The 19,448-nt window shown below is 34.9% G+C and overlaps 1 non-coding gene and 1 pseudogene across 1 annotated transcript; both read right to left on the bottom strand.

Annotated features, from left to right (window-relative positions):
* Positions 1–473: 473 nt before the first annotated feature.
* Positions 474–546, bottom strand: TRNAK-CUU (transfer RNA lysine (anticodon CUU)). Its single transcript has one exon. It is a non-coding gene; the product is annotated as a tRNA-Lys (tRNA).
* Positions 547–6,382: 5,836 nt separating this feature from the next.
* Positions 6,383–14,487, bottom strand: LOC114192448 (putative inorganic phosphate transporter 1-7 pseudogene; annotated as a pseudogene).
* Between the last annotated feature and the right edge of the window lie 4,961 nt (positions 14,488–19,448).

Here is a 19,448-nt window from a genome sequence, read left to right as displayed (position 1 = left end):
AACAATGAAATGAAATGCTTGTGATGAATTTTGAATCGATATGTGCACATTAGTAAAAGGCTAAATGAATATTTTGTAGATAATATGGTTATTTATATTGGAAAAAAATGTAGTTATGATTGAATAATTTGATAAATTATAGAATATGAAAAAATGATGGACAATCTTTAGATGTGTAATTTCTTTTATAGTTATAACTATACTAAATTATATATTCATTTTTATTGAATTAGTAACAATAATATTAAATATATAAATTTTAAGTATATTGTTTTGGCTCCCTAGAAATTTTGGTCAAGATCCGCTGCTGCCATTACCTAGAAAAAATTAAAATGAAAAGTAAATTTACTAAGTTAAATAAATAATATTATATTTTATTAGATTGAATTTAAAGGGTCTCGGGTAGTGGGTCGATTTTTAACATCTTAGTTTGATTTAAGTGATAAGTGATAAATAAAAATAACAAACTACAACGCCCACCATGGGGCTCGAACCCATGACCACAAGGTTAAGAGCCTTGCGCTCTACCAACTGAGCTAGACGGGCTTGATATTTATGCATTTTGCTTTAGCCAAGGTCCAAACTCATCACCCTTCCAAACCATATCAACTATCCCATTTTCCATGGAAAAACCATGCACAACAACATTACAATAGTGTGTCACACAACAAAACATGCCTAAATAAATTATAAATGATTAATAAACATAAGCCACAACAAAGACACACATAATCACCTGTACATCAATTATAAAAAAACGATTATGAATATAAACACTCTAAATGCATACATAAGGAATTTAACCCTTAACCACTAACCAATGACAAAGCTCTAACCAACTATGCTACACTTAGGGATGTCAAAAATACCCGGGCCCACGGGTATCCATAATGGATAGGGTGTACCCATGGGTATTTTAATACCCGTTTATAAATAGATCGGGTGCAGGTATCATGCTATCCGTACCCACGAGTACTTGTTACCGCAAAAAATTAAAATTAAAATTAAATTTATATTTTATTAAGTTAAATTTAATTTATATTTTATTAGATTAGATTAGATTGAATTTAATTTAAATACCCAAGGGTATTTTTTAAATAAGTACCTGCATAGGTAGCAACAACATTACAGTAGTGTGTCAGACAACAAAACATGCCAAAATAAATTATAAATGATTAATAAACATAAGCCACACCAAGGACACACATGATCACCTGTACATTAATTATAAAAAAACGATATTTGAATATAAACACTCTAAATGCACACATCAGGAATCGAGCCTTTGACCACAAACCAATGACAAGGCTTTGACCAACTATGCTATATTAGGGATGTCAAAAATACCCGTGCCCACGTGTATGCGCGATGGATAATTGGTACCTACGGGTATTTTAATATTTGTTTACAAACGGATCGGGTGCGAGTATCATATTATGTGTATCACACAAAAAAAGAGTTAAATTTAATAATATTATATTTTAATAGGTTAGATTAGATTGAATTTAAATACCTGAGGGTATTAGTTTGATTTAAGTGATAAGTGATAAAAATCACAAACTGCAACGCCCACCGTGGGGCTCAAAGTCACGACCAAAATGTTAAAAGTCTTACGCTCTACCAACTAAGCCAGATGGGCTTGATATATTGTTAAATGTACAACGCATAAAAATAATTATTACTACTCATACCCAATAACCACTCTTAAAGTATAATTATTTTGTTTGTGTCTTACAATGAACTAGTAATGTGTCATCTTTATTGAAAGGAAACAATATTCTATTATGAATGGTTCATGGCTAGAGTATCTTGTTATTTTGGCCTTTTGAATGGCTAACATTGACATTTTGCCGCTATTTTGTTTCAATCCTGGTCAATTTATTTTGTTTATGTCCTTCTATGAAGCCTGATCAATTCTATTTTGTTTAGATTGTTGTTGTGTTTATGAAATAGTTATACATAATGCATGGAGAGTTGGAACGGATGGAATTGAGACATGGACTATTAGATATATTCAAGTCATTCTATCAAATTTGTTTAAAATACTGACTTTTATGTTTCTCTTTTATTTTCTTCTTTGCTTTCATGCTAAAATTTTCTTCCAAGGCCAATAGCTAGGATTTCAGTAACAATTTTGGCTTTGAGTGTTACACTTTTTATATTAAAGGCATTCCTTTCTATGCTTGTATTGTTGCTCTAATTGTAGAAACCAGGTCTCACTCTAGGATGATATAATAACCAAGGCTTTTCATGTAAACTTTCTCCTTCTCTCTACTTTACTTTTCTGGGTGATTTTGAGACCAAACATTTGCATGGAATACTTTCTTATTCTAAAATTTTATGTGAAAATTATGTGAAGAATATTATGTACAAAATACTTTCATCATCTACCTTCTTTTACTTTCCACCACATAACTCTCCTAGTTCTTGTATGACCCGAGAAATTTAAATAATTAATAAATTAATTATTTAATAAATGCGGGTAGTAGAAGCCTTTAAGACATTTAATGCGGAGTGATATGACGTGGAAAAGTACTAGCTTAAGTGGTTGAGAGTACTTTGATTGTGTGAGAGGACTTGGGTTCGAGTCCTATGTATGTCAATTGTATGTTGTGAGAGTACTTTTTTTATTGTTATATATCGAATGAGGTTAGTGATAATGTAGTTCTAAGATTAGAGGAATTATCACAAATATGAATTGGTTGAATTGGTTGTGTAATTGCCTTGTGATTGAGTGGTTGTGGGTTTCAACCCTTGCTGAGAACAAATTAATCTCTTTATTTTTGTTAAAATACTTGTGGTCTGAATGTGAAAGGGTGGGAAAACCCTGGAGACAATGGGGCAGCCAAGGGAGTTGGGAAAAACAGACCATAATGGTCTATGAAAGGTAATTATAGACATTAAAAAGGGGTAATTTCGTATTTTTTACTAACCATACTTAATTGGGTTGAGAGAAGAGCTACCTTTTCATGGGAGAACAAAGGAGGGTTTTGGGTAACACAAAGCTAAGGCTAAAAGACCTTTTCGAGCAAGGAATTTCATGTTATATATGCATGTTGGTAACAATTCCGTGCATTCTGCATTGGACATGAATAAATTGTATCATTGTCATGAGATTATCGTACTCAATGTGATGTGAAATTGGGGGTTTGATGGTCTTGATGTTGTATGGGTAATCCCCTATGCGAATGTATGCAAATTATGGGGTTTTCAGTACTGTATGTGGGTTATGGCCAAAATTGGAATTTGGGGGTCAATTTGGAGTCTAAATCAGGTTCCTACCACTGGTATTATGTGATGAATTGTTTTGTTAATGTTGAATGTGAATTTGGGGCAATTGGTTTGGTTTCTGCATGCATGAACAGGGAGACCATATGCTAATCTCGCTCAGGTGAGCCAAGCTCGCCTAGGCGAGAGTTGCAGAGTTTTGATAATGTTTCTGCTCGAGCTACTCGCTTAGGCGGAGTGCCAGGTTTTTGGGCAACCTGTTATCTCGCTCAGACGAGTATCTCTCACCTAAGTGAGAAATCGAGGGGTATGAGACCTTGTTTTGGGCACCTCGCATAGGCGAGGAGGTTGATGTCCGGGCGACAAGGCTTTTTGCCTAAGTGAGAGGTTCTCGCTTCAGCGAGACCTCGTGTTTAACTTTTTGTTGTGCTTAACTCGCCGCCTAGGCAAGCGTTTTTGGTGTTAGGAAAAGGGTGATCTCGCTCAGGCGAGGAGAGACTCATCTAAGCGAGACTTCGCAGATAAACCAGGTTAGCAGGCTCGCTCAGGCGAGAAAGCTTAGCCTAAGCGAGACAAGCTTGGTCGCTTAAGCTAAGGCTTCTAGCCCAAGCGAGTTTAGTGCAGTTTGTGTGTATTATTTGTACGCATTGACGAGAACGTGGATCAGGAGATGTTGAGCCATGAGCGAGTAGGTTCATGGATGGTGGTTAACATGTGATGGTATGAGCGGGGAGGTTCATACATATTTACTCTCCTGTGAGGATACGAGCGAGGTAGGTTCGTATGATCTGTGCTCATAGTTGAGAGATAATGCTTGTGGGGAGGTACGAAGCTAATGGATCACATGTGTTGGACTACGGGCGGGAAGGTCCGTAGAGTAGGACTACGAGCGGGGAGGTTCGTAGAGGCATGACCACGAGCGGGCAGGTTCGTGTGAGCATCATAAATCCTGAGTCCATGGCTAACTTTGTTGTTAAATTGCAGGTTGAAAAGCTTTGGGGGTATTAAGAATGTGACCATGGTCCAGATATGAGAATATAATTGGGTGTATTTATATTATTTAATTGATATGTTCCTTATATTCTTTTGAGCTCACCCTTTTTGTTTGTGCTTGGCGATGATCGTGTAATTCTTTACACGGCAGCAGTTGATGATACAGGTGATGATGCTAACACCTGAGGCGGAGAGAGGGCTAGCTTGGAGATTTTGAGAAGATTGTAAGTTCTTCAAAAGAATCGTGGGATATATTGGAGAAGGCATATAAAAGGGATGCCCGAGTGAAACATGTGTAGCTTCAAACACCAAGAGGAGAATTGGAGAGCATGAGAATGAAAGAGACAGAGGGAGTAGCTGAGTACATAACTCGGGTTGAAACCATGGTGAACCAACTTAGTAGAAATGGAGAGATGTTGCCTGCTAGTGGAGTTGTGGAAAAGATTTTGTGGTCGTTGACCGATGACTTTGAGATAGTGATGTGCACGATTGAGGAGTCCAAGGACCTATCAATGCTTACTGTTGAAAAGCTTGTTAGGTCTTTGAGGCACATGAGTAGTAATAGCAACAGTAGAAGAAGAAGAAGAAGAAGGTGGAGCCACTGAATCAACTACTATAAATGAAGGGAGAGGCTCAAAACACTAAAGGTAAAGGAATATATCGATGAGTTATAGGAAGCGATCTTATTGGTGGAAACTGAGGAACAAAAGATGAGAAAGAACTATGTGGTCAACAAAATTGGTCTAGGAAAGGACGAGGTCCATGGAGAGGAGGTGGGTTGAGAAACTCAAATGTTGAGTGCTTCAAGTGTGGTAAGTATGGCCATTATGCAAAGGATTGTTACTTAGGCAAGTATTTTAGTTGTGATAAAGTCGGGAATTTTTCAAAAGAATGTCGATCTGAGAGTAGAAAGGAAGAGATGATCAAACTCATAGAAGATGTTGAAGAAGAAGTGACGTTGTTAATGATGGTATGTAGCTCGGAGGTCAAACACATGGAACTGAAGAACTCGATAAGATAACCAAGTAGGTTGGAGAGGTTGTCGAGACATGTAGATAGCCTAGACAATGTGGTGGAGCGTGTAGATAGCCCGAACAACTCGATGGAGCATGAGGCCAACTTGATTAGCTTGGTGGGGTGTCTACATAGCTCGATTAAGTCAGTGAAGCAAATGCAATGCTTGGATTGCTCGGTGGAGCAGGTCAACAACTCGGAAAGCTAGGTGGGGCGTCTAGAAAGCTCAATGTGGTGCAAATGTACAACTTGGATAACTTAGACATGTGAGAAGACAAGCTTGTTATTCAAAATTTAGAGCTTGCAAAAAGTGATTTGCAATAGAGAACTGAAAATTAGGTTAGAGGCGATGCGGATACAAACAAGCTTAGAAAGAAGAAAACAAGCTTTGCAGAATTGACACTTGGAACATGAAAAAGATGTTTCAAAATTGCATGAACAATTGTAAGCTGAGCAGGATCTGAGAGTTGCACTGAAGGTGCAAGATAAGAAGTGGCAACTTGAAATGGATGAGGAGATTGAAGAGTTGAGCATAATAATACGTGGACGTGGTCTGATCTTTCAAAAGGAAGTCGACCTATTGAGAAAAGCTCAATTAATGTCAAGTCAGCCACATAGACAAAAGAGAACCTGATGAATAACAAGTCGGTCAAAGAGAAGAACAAGTCTACCACCGAGAATGCAAAACCTAAGAGAGTAGAGGACAATTTGACCACAGTGAAAGCGAAGTACAAGTCGACCACAGATAAAGTGAAAGCGAAGTCAACCATGAAGAAAGCGAAAAACCCGACTATTCATGAAAGGAGCAAGTACACTGTGAGAAGAGTTATTGCATGTGGAAAGTCAAGATGAAGAACATAAAAACTGAGATGAAGGATAAGAGAAACAATTAAGTTTACGGGAGAATTTTGTTGGGTTTAAAATAAACTTAAATGAATTAGTTGTTGGAGTCTTATAAGTAGTTAATGAATTAGTAGTTGGAATCTTAAGAGTAGTTAATGTATTAGCCATTAGAAACTTATTGGTAGTTAATAAATTACTCGTGCATAGTTGTTTTGAGTGCAACGGTAAAAGAAAATGTGAGTTTAGATATTGTATTGTTCATTATATGAAAACAACAAGAACAACAAGAGATGAATCAAATTTTTTCATACTAAAAGATGTGTTGTCTACAAAAATAACATAGACATAGACAGATACTCTTAACACATTATTGCCCGAATTACACATTCCAAAATATTCATAGAAATGCATATTCTTGATAACACTATTTTTAAAACATGATAATGCATTATTCCGCTGTTGCATGCAACCGTTTTAGTGCTGCAGTGACAATTACTGTTATTATGCTTTGGTTGCTTGAACTTCCTCTTCTTGCTCACCCGAAATCTCTTCCAAAGATCTACCCTTCGATTCAGGCACCAAGAATGTACAGATGAAGCCTAATACGTTAACCACTCCTAACACCATCAATGAGTTTCTCACACCAATACCTGCAGGGTACCCTGCATCTGTTTTACTTAGATCCTTGTTTTGTGCCAAGTACAAAAACCCGAATGAGCCAACTATGGCTCCAAGCTTCCCAGATGCTGAAGATATTCCATGGCAAGTGGATCTAAACCTAGCTGGGAAAATCTCTGCTGGCACAACAAATGTGGTTGCATTAGGCCCAAAGTTTGCAAAGAAAAAGGTGAGAGAGTAAATGACCACGAATCCAATTCGGTTCTCCTTAAGAGTCCAGTGGTCATAGGGAATTGCAAGAGCAAACATGAAGACAGTCATAAAGAAGAACCCCATCAACTGAATGGTAAATCTTCCTATGATATCAATGAATGCCACAGTGAACCAATATCCCGGAACTGTACTGCAGAGAGCAATGAGAGTTTGAGCTCTTGCAATTCTGAAAACCTCTTCAAGCGCATTCATGGTCTTTGCTGGAGGAATCCAACCAATTGCGCTGAAGATGTCCTTTTGGAACAGATTTTGGCTGTAGAATGCAATGTCGAGCAAGAACCATGTGCTTGTAGTTCCAAGCAGATGAAGTCCGTGGCGACTCATGAATTCCTTGGAGAACAATCCATATGATTTTCGTTCATCTTCCTTCTTTGGCACAGCTTGAATCTCCACCTGCATAACCTTAGACATGTCTGCTGCAGCCTTCTCCATATTCTTGGCAACCAATGCGGTGTAGCGTGCAGTTTCTGGCATCTTTAGTCTCCAATAATAAGTCAATGCAGCAGGGAGTGCTCCCACCATCAGAATTATCCTCCAACAATAGTCTGCTTGTGGAACAGTTGAACCCAAGGGATCAACCTCGTACGATGGAACATCATACTTGGCCATGAATACGGATGATACTATGATTGCAAACACACCTCCTGCCAATATTCCAAAACCCTGCATGGCAAACACTGCAGCAACGAAGGCACCACGAGTCTTCTTGTTCGAATACTCAGACATTATGGTGGCTGAAAGAGGGTAATCTCCACCAATGCCAAAACCAAGCCAGAAGCGGAAGAAGCAAAGAGTTGTGATCACAGTCTTTGCATCACTTCCGAAGGAAAGACCTGAAGCAATAGAGGCTAATACCATGAGCATGAGTGTCATGCCATAAACCTTTTTCCGACCCATTTTGTCACCGAGCCACCCGAAGAAGAGCTGCCCAGAAAGTGTTCCAACAAAAGCTACACCGTTAACAGCAGCTGACACATTCGGAGGCAATGATCCAGGGTTTGCAGCCCCATCAACGTGGTAGTATATGCGACCAAGGAGCTTTGTCACAAGTGATATACTGAACAGATCATAGGCATCGGTGAAGAAGCCCATTCCTGAAACGATGATTGCTGTGAAATGATACCATTGCGTTTTTGCCGTGTCCAGTGCATTTAGCACCTGAACCTGCTCCTTCGCCATACCTACCAAGCTTTTTCTTTCACGCCAAATATCACTTCTCTTGTAAAAGTGTGGAACCATTATTACAATGTGTAAAGTTAAACTTGCATTGCATCAAGAGCAGAAACACAAAACAATGATGATTATACTATACGATGCCCCAAAATACCTCAGTTAAGTAGTGAGATAATCCAATTTCTTACAGATTTCTCATTAAGCATAATAAAGGTAAAGCTTGTTGAACAAGAGTGGCACCGGTTGTATAACTTGTTATCACAAGTGATTAATGAAAGTTTATAAATAATATTTAGTGCATATTAATGTATCTTTTTACATTTTTAATTGTTAAACCATTTCTATAGAGAATTTTAAGAGTTATTATTGTCTTTAGAATATGTACGAGTGTACTAAATTGTGTAAGTAAAAAAAAATTAATAAACAAATTAATCTTCCAATTATTCTATTCTAAATTTTTGTACTCCATAATTTTAAATTTTTTTTGAATACCACTAACAAAAGTGATATTAGAGTTGTATATCATTGTAACAATAAAATAAATTAAAGAACCAATGCCACGAACTTCTAACAACAAAGAATACTACAACAACACAATCTATCATTATCGGACTTCTTTTAGGTGAAACCGAAAGTTATGATTTTTGACCTATACAAATATAAGTGTTATTTACTTATAATCTTTCAAAGTGATATTTTTGAGAACGAAAAAAAAAGTAAAAGAAAAATTTGAACATATACTTCTCCTACCATGTCTACAAGTCCCACATTACTTAGAAGTCGAGGCCAAAGGCGGTTTAAATACTCATTCTTTTTTCTACGTACCCTTTGAGACACTTTTCAAGGACAAAATTGTGACGGAGTCCAGGCTCCAAAGCAGACAATACCTCAGATGCATGGTAATTGACCATAACGATGTCACTTGGCGAACTTAGGATCAGAACATTGGCGCCCACTGTGGGGCCAATAACGAGGTTCTAAGATGAACCATTGGTCCCTTAAGCCCTCCATTGGGATGAGCAATCATCTCTCTTAGACCTCGACTAGGAGCTTATGTTCCTACCATGGCTAAAGACGGTTCAAATATTTCTTCCACCTTCTGAGACGCCTTTTAAGGATAAAATTGTGACGGAGCTCCATGCTCCAAAGTAGACAATGCATCAGATGCATGGTGATTGACCCTAACGATGTGGTGGAGCTCCAAAGGTGCATGAAGAGCTCCATGGGCAGCGGAAATGGATGAAGGAATGGAGGCAAGTTGGAAGGCACTTGCAAGCAATGGAAGGTGAAAGAGGTGATAGGATTTCCTAATCTATGCTAGCCTAAGGAAGGTGGCTAGAGGTAGAGAGGAAATCTCTAGAAAGTGGTGACTCTCAAAGGCAATAGAGGGAGGAGTGCTCTCAACTCAAGTTGCATCTATTGCATAAAATTTCAAGAGTGTCTACAAATGAGTGAAATTTTGGCTTTTATATGAAGCCATTTACACATGAGAAAGGAGAACCATTAGATGGAGTGGGCCTTGATCTTGGCCATTAGATCAAGCTTGGAGAAGGAGGCTTGATCTTGGCCATTGGATGATGCCTTGAAAAAGGAGGAAGCATTCCTAACCTTTGGATGCTTTGGATCCATAAGGTGTAGGAAGAATTGTTGACTTCCACTTAGTCCACCTTGGCTCTTTTGATAGCTCATGGCTAAATCTCCTATTGGGCTTAGTCAAGCCCAATTTTATTAATTGAACTACTTATTGTTTGACTTATTATTCTAGAAAGCAAGGCCTAAACAACGGGCCAATCTTATTGCTATTCTATTGCTCTTTGATACACCTTTTCAAATCTTTATATCTTCTTTGGCCAATGTGAAGAGTGTGAGAAGCCCATGTGGGTTTGGGCCATCTTGAATGAAGCCCAATTGGATCTTTTTGAACATGCCTCTTGTTATTGGGCCTCTTGATGGGCTTAGGCTTGAGATGCATGTGGGCCATGTATTGGGCCTTAAGCATGATTTGGGCATAGGCGTTGACCCAAGCTATAAGCCTTGTTGGGATCACATCACGATGTCACTCGGTGAACTAAGGATCGAAACATTGGCGTCCACCGTGAGGCTAAAAACGAAGCTCTAAGACGAATCATCGGTCTACTAAGCCCTCCATTGGGGATGATCTGTCATTCCCCTAAGACCTTGACTAGGGGGCTTATGTTCCTATCACACCCAATAATCCCACATCGCTTAGAAGTCGACACTTAAGGCAATTTAAATATTTCTTCCACCCTTCGAGTTAAATATTTCTTCCACCCTTCGAGGATTTTCTTAAGGAAAAAATTGTGATGAAGCTCCACACTCCAAAGTGAACAATACCTTGAATGCATGGTGATTGAGCCTAACAATATCATTCAACGAACTTGGGATCAGAACAACTTCAATAATTGTCTAAATTGATGAATCAAATGAAATCTCTTAGAGATAAAATTAGTGATCGAAAATTTTTTAACATAAATCTTATCATTTTGATTGAGTGATTTGATCTTATGGTGGTTGTTATAGAAGATTTGTCAACCATGATCGTTGATGAGGTCACTTATGTCCTTGCAAAGATTGATGTGTTGTGTTGAAAAGTCATTTAAGAGTGTATTTTAATTCAAACTAATTATACCAACTTAAAAAATGAATCAACAAATATGGGTGATGTTGTAAAGGTGGTATTGTCAAACAATGCAATGGAATGTATAAGAAGAACAATGACAAAGAAAAAAGATTGTTAAAATAAAGGTAAGACACAATGTTATAATCACATAAGATTTTGGCATACTTAAAAGAATTGTTGTACTTTAACAATTACCAACATATGTAAGGACCTAGAAAATAGTCTAGGAGTAGTGATGATTTTTAAAGATGACTCTCGATTATTTTATTAATAAAAGGTCAATGTTACGATGGCAAACCCTTAGCCAAGGGACCAACCACAAGAGTCATGGCAAGAAGGATCCATGAAGACTAGGCATCATTTGAGCTAAGTAAGCACAAATTGATGTTCACATAGGATAAAGAAGTTATGAAGACCTAGTTTAGGGATCTTCTAAATATTTAGAATAATATTTTAGGCCTAGTAGTACATGATTTTGTTGGGCCATGCATTTAGGCCTTGGTGGGCTTTTTGGACCTAGAAAGTAATTTAGACCAAATTGAGTTTGGGCCTTAAAATTTGGACTTAAAGGAGTGATGCATAGAAGGATTTAAATGAGAGTGAGCTTGCCTAAAAAGACTCTCCTTTGAGCGCACCTAAGCATGGAGAGTGTGACTTGCTTATATGGAAAAGTCACATTTCTTGCATGCACTCCTTTTGGCTCCAAATTCAACTTTCTAGACCAATTTTCCCTCCACTTTTTGGAGACACCTAGCTCTCCTTTTATCCTATAAATGGAGGAGCTTACCTCATGAAATGTAGCTTGAATTTTAAGAAATGAAATGCTTCCAAAACTGGTGCACACCTCTTGTTTGAGCTCTCCCTGGATTAGTCTTCTCTTCTAGACTACTCTAGGATTCCTTCCCTAAGAGTTGGTCTTACCTCTCCATAGGAAATTCATGTACACCGTACCAAACACCATCATATCTTCCTCTCTTCCCAGCTTCCACATCCACACTATCCATGGAGATCTTCTTCCTCTCAGTTTTGTTGAAGGAGCTAAGGAGCAAGTTTCATTCTATTAATCAAGTTTCATTCTATAAAAACCACCATCTTTCTAGAATTTCTTAATAAAACCCTCATTTGCCTTCTCACTAGAATTCTTACTTCCTTTCATCCTTTTGAAGATCATAGACCATCAGATTGATCCTAGTAAAATACTCTACATATCCATTCAATCAGAGTTAAGAATAAATTGAGTTCACTTTTTACCCCTTTTGAAGTCAATGTGCATTTTGAATTGCATGTGGCCTATGGTAAAAGCATGTGACTCAAAATAGCTAAAAGTGAGTCTCTATTTGTCTTTGATCATAAGGATATCCTTAAATTTCTAATTTTTTTTTCTTTTTTGCATAGTTAGATCATTTTGTGAGGAGTAGAGCTCTAGAAGCAACTTTGAGTTATAGAATTTTCTACAGGTAAGGGAAACCTATTATTTTTATTTTGTTCAAGTCCTAATGTGTTTTTGTGATTTTTGAAAGTGGTTGGATTGAATGATTTCTTAGTCGTTTTGTATTTGTTGAAGTCAATGGTTTGTGATGCTTATAAATGGTGTGTTCAAACACTACTTTATTGGATATGAATGTGAAAATGTGTTGTCTATGTTGATTGAGTTATTGTGATGGTTTGTTTGGGTGAAAATCTAAAATTTGAGTTATAATTTTATCAAATTGGTTAGATGGTACTATCTGAGGTTGTTTCAAGTCAAATAATAGTTATGTTAAGGATTGAAGAAGTTTAGGATTTCTTAGATAAACCATTAGACCAATCTAATATGAAAAATTCTAAATTGTGATATCTAATATGGCACTAGGTGTAACTCAGTACCATCAGATGCCTTCTTGGCAGTGAGCTTCAGGGGTTCTAGGTCTTAGGTGCTACCTAGATACCACTAAGTGCACTATTGATAATGAGCTCCAGGGTTCTTGGTGTTGGGCGGTACTTAGGAACCGTTGGGTGCACACTTGACCATGAGCTCTAGGCGTTTGGGGCACTAGGCACTATTAGGGACCGTTGGGCGCTCTCTTGACAGAGAACTCCAGCGGCTTAGGCGTTGGGCGTTGGCTTATTGGTGTTGGGTGCTACTAGTTTGGCTTTGAGTGTTGATTCTTGCACTAATCATAAGCGTGTTTTGTAAAGCTTTCTGATTATGAAGGAAAGGGTATTTTTATAATATACGAAAGTGATCATGTTTGTTGTGTTGCATGAATGAGAGTAATTCTAAGGAGGATTACTTCATTATTCATTGTTAGGGTATGTATAGAGTAAAAGTCTTAATTGTGAAGTCATCCTAACTCCATTAAACTCTAAGACTCATATAGAGAACAGAGTTTAGGTGGTGAGAGTTGAAGAAGGTTTGCATAGTGGGGTTTAGTTTGAAAGAGAACTAGTCTGACCATGCTATAAAGAATTAACCTTGTCATGGTAGATGCAATTTCCTCCCATAGCGCTTCCAACTCTTCAATCTTTTTTCTTTTCATAGTTTCAAATTCTTTTTTCAACTCTTGCATCATCTCTATCTGTGTTAAGTGGATCATTTGTTCTGCCTCAAGCATCTATGTTATCTGGCTTTCTCCGAGCCCTATAATGAATGCCAAAATGTTCTTACAAGGTCCTAAAAATCCTTAAGATCACTCTTTTTCCTACTCATTATCATCTAGTTCTTGATGCACCTAAATAGCCGCAATCTTCTCCTGGTCACTTTCCAGCCCTCGGTTCTTGGCACTTTTTGTTAGGCTCTCAATTCTCGACTGATATGAAGGGGGGGGTATAAGGGATCAAATTTAGAAGTCAAAGTAATTATTTGAAAAGCTAACCGTTTACCCTTACTTCTCCTTCTATTTATAGGGTGGTTGGTGGACTTTCTACTATTGATGGATTAGTAAATGTCAAATCATTCCTTAGCCTTGTTTTACACTATTTACTTACAAATAACAGTCATTATAATTAGTGTCCTTTTAAGGTTTTTTCGAATACCACTCAAACCTTGGTCGTGGTTACACAGTCACTAAGAATTCAGTCCTTGAACACGATTCAATAGGCCAACAAAGTGCCGACAAAGGTTTTATCTGGGTTTCAAGGTATCGACTAAGGATGCCAAAAAATATTCACACTGCGTGGGTATTCACAGATAAAATTCACAATGGGTAGAACATGGATATTATAAATAGATACCCGCGGTAACGGGTACACTATTTTTTTATACCCGCATGTTAACGAGACAGGTATAGGTATCATAATATTCGTACTTGTGGATACCCATACTCGCTAAACTCTAATTTAAATTTAAAAAATTTAGAAAATATGATTAAAATATTAACACTGATTTTGAATGGGTTATTTTTTATCACTTGATTTTAAAATACAATCTCATTTTCTCTATAAACTGGCATTCAACACTATTTGTTTCAAAAACTTGTTTATATATATTGATTTAAAATTCTAAGATACGGATTGATTTGAATTATGATTTGGCAACCTGTCTTTGTTTCTTACACATTTTTATACTTTTAACAATAACTCTAATGATCTTAGAATCTTAGAATTTATATAAATTATCTAAATATGCATTGTTTTGTTGTTTAGGATGTCTATGGATCAAAATTCTACTCCCAAGGAAGGTGAAAAACAAGAGAAAAATACCTCTAATGTTGGTGGGCTTGTTTATCCAAGCATTAATTAAATAACTTATATTGTATTGAACATTATTTAATATTTACATTTGTAATTTTATTTGGATTTGTATAAATTTGAGTTTATTTGGACTTTGTTTAAAATTTAAGATAGTGATGTATTTTATTTTATTTGAATTTATGGTTAAAATATGTTGTTTAAATATTTTTATTTTTATTTTTGTAAATACCTACGTGTACTAGCGGATATCTGCAGATATTAAAAAAGTATGCAGGTACTTGCATAATAGATATCTGCACAAATATGGGAATGAATATGATATGGATATTTATCTAGCAGGTAGGGTACGTGGGAGCTACTAGCTGTACCCTAGCTACCTCGTTGACATCCTTAGTATTGACAAGGTAATCAAGATGTCCTCCGATAGCTTGACGGGGGCATGAAAGTTCAATAGATGTGTGTCAAGTGGAGCCATAACAGTTATTTTTGCTAGAATCCACTATAGAGAAATTTATGACAGGTGTAGGATTTCATGCATATTCGACTCAACATATGCTATTTTGGAAATTGAATATAGATCATGTTAATGTCTTATCAAATTGCTTGATTTGATTGAGTGATTGTATGTAGTATAAGGTACGGTTGAATTATGACTGATCTAAATTAGTTAATTAATTGAATTGTGAAAGTTTGATTTAATTATGACCTTTATAAATAAGCATACCCTTGTACTTTGTGTGTGGTTGGTTGTCTACCTATGATCGAGTGATACGCGAGCGTGAAGGATAGTGCAAGACAAGGTGGAAGCAGTAGAGGTTATAGGTTGAAGAAATGCAAGTGCTGTCTTATTTTCTTTTATTAGATGTATCTACATATATGTTTGGAATGTATAAAAAATTGTTGAAACCTTAAGGAGGACTGTATATTCCCTCTCTATTCATATTTGTGCAATGTTAAGTTTGCTTTATATTATCTACGTAATAACATGGTTAATATTATAACTGAATTCTTCAACATAATGTCATTTGTTTTGGACATACTCAACAGGATTATGTCACCTTGGGTATATTTAAAAGGATTGTCACTTTAACAATCGACTATATAAATATGAAGCAAATATATAAAAACAGAGTATATAAATATGAAGCAAATATATAAGAGGTATTGTTCTCTGCTTATCAAAAGATAATTCTATAAGAATTCAACTCTACATACACTAAGTTACTCACCCTTATCAAGTCTTTCAATCACAAGTACCTTATATGCAAATTCAACTCCTAATATGTAGTTTGAGTAACATTTATACAATGAATAATTATCATGTTGTGGAAAAAGAAAAACTTTGAAGAGATTAAAGTAGAGTTTTAGGAAAGGGGCTAACATGTTTAGGAAGGATTTGTCAGAAGTGTCAAAAAGAGAGAAGTCATGGGACTTCACCAATTACAAATGTTTAATGGATAGTAAACATATTTTGAAAAGTATTAGTTATATTCATATATTTCTTTATATTTGTAACTGTTTATACTTTTATCAGAAAATATAGAAAAATATAAATAAAAGTAATCAAAATAAAAATCAGTTTAACTCTCAATATTCTCTTAATTAAAAAACTTGCATCACCTTGAATTAGGCCTTGTATAGTTTCCAACCAACTATGATGTTGAACTTCGTGTGTGATTATTTAAAAATAAACTAAAGGCATGACAAAATGTGAAGGATGAAAAAAAGGCACTATGGAGGAAGTTACAGAAAGTTATAATTCAATAATTTTGTGTTAGGTCGGTTATGGAAGAGATGCGGAAGTTTACCAAACCAAAGTTCTTGCGTGCTCCAACTCAATCAAAGAGTTCGTTGCGTAAAAGTCCAAAATGACGTGAATATTGATGTGACAATCATTACATATATATGATATATAATATGTCGAAATATGGTGTTCTTTAAACGATCATTACCCTTAATATGATCTTTTAAATTTGACTATATAGAATATAAAATTTTTATTACTGATTTATTTCAAAAATATTTATCTCATAAAACAAATTAATAAACCCTTTTAAATTTCTGTGTTAACGGCTGAAGAATTGATTAAATAAAAAAGTAAATAGTTAAAAAAAATTAAAAATGAAATAAAATCTCTAGATTTAGTAGGAAATTGCCATTTTTTAAGACAATAAAGTATACAAAAGATGCGTGCTCATATACACTACTAATAAAGGGAAATTGTTATGTTATTGTTATACATATACCATTTTTCATAAAGAAATCCATGCTAATATTTCCATATGAATCCAAAAAGTAAAAGGATTGAATGCATAAAATATACACAAGGTATATGGAGAGGGAAAGATAGTTATGAAACTCACCTGCAGATAGCACAGAATCTGAGATGAATTTGGAGAGAGAAAGTAAAAGAGAAGAATTCACTGTAATAAAAAGAGATGAATGAAGAGGCAATTATTTATAGGGAAGTGCGAAACGTAAGAAAGTAGGTGTAAAGAGAAAAATCAGATATACTCTTGCTTTTGCTCGCCTTGTTTACTACATTTAACCCATGCAATACCCTTTTTCCTAACTGTTCTTCTCTTTAGTATTATTACTTTTCTAAGTACAATATGATAACAAATTATAATATTACACACGTTATTTTTTCTAAATTAACGTGTGTTATACTGAATAGTAATTTCATACTAACCTATTACGGTACAATTTTTTTTTTATAATATGTTTATATTAGATGATAATTCGATTATAAAATATTTTATGTTTAACTTTTGTTTACTATACCATCTATTTTAATACATAATAATACTTTATTAATGAAATAAAGAAACAAAACAATAATATCAACCTTAGTGTATTCAAATTTTCTTGATTTAAATTTAATTGAATTGTTAAAAACTATCACATCTCAATGAGAAGAGAACCAACTATATACATAGAATAGAATATGAAAGTCTTTACGATTATATCGTAATTTAAAAATTGGAAAACAAAAAGGTTAATTAGGGGATTATTTTTATACGTACTTTGTATTAGTATTTAATTTTTTTACAAATATAATTTCACTACAAAATATTATATCATTGTTTGGGACATCGAAGAATGAGAAGAAATTATTTAAGAGATCGAAAGTCACTATTGGACTGAAGGATACTAAGATAAATTAGGCATGCATAATAGATGGTTAAACTTTAGGACAATATATTGATCGAAAGCCAAATATTAAGAAGAACGAGAAATAAGGACTCATAGTGTATAGAAGTACAATGATGGTATTAGTGAAGGACAATGTTGCTTTCAAAAGTCGTTTAAATATCGCTCGACATATACTAGGTCCTACTGGTTGTAAACCAAAGAGAATTATATTTTATAAAGGTGTTTAACCAAGTGCTTCTTTACGAGATGGATGTCATAAGACGAGCATGCAATTCTTAGAAAACCACTTCATTTGTTTTTCTCGAGTTAATCAAAGGAATATAAAAGTCAAAGATATCGATCAATGCAAATCAAGAAAAACAAAGTAACAATCAACTTGGAAGCTTAGTGGATGGTAACTGCTCAAACCATGTAGACCTTAAAACTTTGGAAAGTAGTTCCAAGTAGTTCTAACTCTTAAATTTGTGGTTAAGTTCAAATTTGAATTCAAATTTTGTAACCGTTTGGGGAGGAGTTAGAAAATATAAATAGGTTTATTTTGTATTTTACAAGGGTGAAAATTATGGAAGGAATCATTCATTCTACAATGCAATTAACAAGAAAAAATGGCTAAACCAATGTTGATTGTTGTAATTTAGGTCAACGCTTTCATTTATTTCTCTTACAAGTTTCTTTACTTTTCTTGTTAATTTACTTTTCTACAAAAGTTACTTTGATTTATTACTGTTCTATCACATTTTCATCGATCATTGTATCACTATTTTAAATTCAACCACATTTATTTTTCACCTCATCAATTATTTGTTATTATACTTTATTTTTATCTTCGCCAAAATCCAAAAACAAACAGAAAACACTGATTGTTATGTATAAGATCCTTGTGGAAGTTCACATGAGCAAACAATTAAATTCCTTAAGCTTGTGAATGAAATTGGTGCACAAGGTCGATAATTTATTCATTAGAATAGTGCTTTTGCATTGATACCAAGACATAAATCATTGCCGTTAGAATTGAAAAACTAAGTGTTTGCTGGCTGCTATGTGAAGAAGAACTCAAATTGTAGAGATTTTAGTTGTCAAAACGTGTAGGAATCAGATCAAACTAAATCCTTGAGAAACAATTATAATTAAATTAATATAGCTTTTCCGTAACCGATCTTTAGTTTTTTGTCTAGTCGCAGTTAATTTGCAACGAGTCATTTATATATTTTTCTACAAATGGAGTCGGAAGTGAGGTGAGAATGCATACCATTACAAATAATATATTAGTGTTTTTTTTTAAAGGTAACTAGAAAATGACCCAAAACTACGATAAACGAAGGCAATATATATATATATATATATATATATATATATATATATATATATATATATATATATATATATATATATATAATCACTATTCTAATTTTGTCTTTGTTGATTAATCCACAATAATCTTTTACTTAATTGCAAAGTGATTCATAGGATGAAAGTGCGACACAAATTCAATTAGTCAGACATATAAGTATGAATAAACCTAATTAAATTTGCTTAAAAAAGAAAAAAAAAAAGTTCCCTCACTTTGTATCTCCATAGATTCCCGTTTTTCAACCCTAATTTATTTTATCCGTTTTGTTAATATGGGGGAAAATGTCTTGAAACGTTGTGAATAAATAATTAACTTTGGGGATTACCTAAAAGTTTGGCAAAACAATAGAAAATTTAGTTACACCTAACTTAATCATGTGGTCATAAGAGAGTTTAATTCTACACATAACCAATAATTGAAGCTAAAAGTAACAAAGACCATGTGAAATACTTCGCTGATTTTGAAATATGACATCCTAGACTTTTC

Source organism: Vigna unguiculata, chromosome 7, assembly GCF_037176805.1.
Source record: "Vigna unguiculata cultivar grain cowpea cultivar isolate G323 ecotype 2 chromosome 7, ASM3717680v1, whole genome shotgun sequence".
Classification (NCBI taxonomy): domain Eukaryota; kingdom Viridiplantae; phylum Streptophyta; class Magnoliopsida; order Fabales; family Fabaceae; genus Vigna; species Vigna unguiculata.
The sequence above is the reverse complement of the archived record's forward strand: the minus strand, read 5'-3'. Positions and strand labels throughout refer to the sequence as shown.